The sequence below is a fragment of the Plasmopara halstedii genome (assembly GCF_900000015.1).
Source record: "Plasmopara halstedii genome assembly, contig: Scaffold_2592, whole genome shotgun sequence".
Classification (NCBI taxonomy): domain Eukaryota; phylum Oomycota; class Peronosporomycetes; order Peronosporales; family Peronosporaceae; genus Plasmopara; species Plasmopara halstedii.
The window spans coordinates 112,857-115,091 of record NW_020189499.1 but is presented as its reverse complement, the minus strand read 5'-3'; positions in this window follow the sequence as shown (position 1 = coordinate 115,091).

Here is a 2,235-nt window from a genome sequence, read left to right as displayed (position 1 = left end):
CGCCACGCGCTGTTGCTCGGTCTGGAGCATGGCGGATGCGATGGCCATCTCGACCTCTTTCGCCCAGAGCAGGAGATTCCCTCCATCCTCCCCCTCGAAGATCTTATCGCTCACCATGAGCAGCTTAAGGCGAGGAGAATCATCCATCACTGACGATGGCGTCATAGACGCAAACAATGCAGACATCTTCTGCTGCAGGTGCTCTAATAGCGCGTTCTCGTAACTTGAAAACGCTTTTAGACGCACACCGATTGCCTCGGGGCCTTGCGACGCAAGGTGTTGCACGCATTCCGGGCCAAGCAAGGATGTCAACTTTCCAAGTCCGCCCTGCATGCCCTGGGGCAGAGAGAAAATTTGTTCCATCCTAACAGAGGATCAGTCTTAACGACTCAGGTGTAGATTGACTACAAGTGCTACTAAGTGCAGCGGGTTGCCGTAGCTTTGCGCTTTAAGGAAGCGGAAGTTAGGTCACCGACCTTTCGTTCTATATTTAGAACAAGTACGCATTAGCGAATCACAATCCGCTTACTCCAAGAGTAATTATAGCCTTAACCCATGGCTAATTAACTCTTCCGTTTAAATCAAAACTGACTTTATTTTTTTTATCTGCGGCAAAGCCGCCTAGTTTATGTAGCTTTTTCTAAATATATCTATGTACATGCATGAATACTGGCTACCCAGCCACATACCCTAAAAGGGATGTCTCTGAAATTTGCCTAATGCTATTCGTTAATTAGGGCATTATTATTAATAAGCTGGATATGGCTCATGGGTGCAAGTGTGTCCGTCTGCCAGCAAAAAGGTCGCAAAGACTTTTGCAGACCCTATCACGTCGTGATACCCAATTTGATTCATCAAAAGCAACTCATCACGCCGCGACGAAGCCTTTATACGCATATTTGTGTAGGCATCTAATGATACAAAATTCTGGTTTTTGACTAGTCAAGATGCATCTCCTCAGCTTTTTTGCCTACGCCTGTAGAAGCAGCGTTGGGTCAGAACTGTATCCTTAATTCAAACGCTTCTCGGGTTCTAAATTCTGGCGAAAATGTCGATGTGTTCGCACTCAAATGGCACAATGATTTAGGAAGACACATCCACTTCTCTGAGTTATATCTATACTAGCTAGCTTCATTCAAATAGACATCATCATTTTATGCTTGAAATTAAAAAATCACAACTGATGTTTAATTAGATGCTGACACATCTATACATATCCATGAACTTGCTAGTGCAATACTCGGCCTATCAGGCTGGTCCTCACTCGTCAGTAGAACGCGCGGTTCACTGAGCAATCCTGCCTCTACGTCCAAGAGATAGAAGTATAGAGTACTCCGGTTTGTTAGTGAAAACAGTATTATGGCAATCTTATCGAAGTGGAACCTCAATAAACCATGCATATTAAGTGTCGTTCATTTCACCAGATATTGATAGTAGACCTAATATCTCGCCAGCCCACAATTCGTTTAAATGGGAGTGGGACACCCCTTGTTCCTGAAGAAGTGTCAAAGGAGGTCAATTCTCGCGTAACTGCCTCTCATGAATTCGTACTGCTATGGCGAAAAGTCTTCTCACTCCAATAGTTTCGACGTGTAGACGATTTTCGGGTTTTACATGCGCTGATACGGTGTGGTTGGAGCCTTTTCATGCAGCTCAGACCAATTCACCTCTCAAAAGCAGAAGGTATCTCAGCTACAAGGATGGTTCGGACGTATCTTTGTTCTTGACAGAGCGTTTCGTACCTAAATGGCTCTTAAAGAAAAGTATCACATCAGCATGCACACGCAAAACGCAGGCTGGGTTTTCTATGGTCTATAGAGTTCGTAGCTTAAATCCTTTCTGGCTGCGATTGAAAGCAGTCCGATGTTGCGGTGTCACAACTTAGGACTTACAAAGAATGCAATGGTAACAGCATTTGATCAAATGTGCATATTCTTGTGTTCCAACTACCTTTGATATCTGCGTGTAGCTTTTGCACATCGTGGATCTTGGCCATAACATCGTGCTCTCGATCAATAACGCTCAATGTTAACGAGATGTAATCCTTAGTTCCTACGGTATGCAGCTAGGCTGGTTTCGGCGCGACGCATTATATCGACAGCCCTTCATTACTAAGACTGGATCCACTTTGTGTCGTCGACAAAGAAAGATGGAGCTTAGTTGTAACGGGGTTACCTGAGAGTGACCCGTCACTCTCCCAAGGGAACTGTGGTGTGGCATACACCACATCTACTT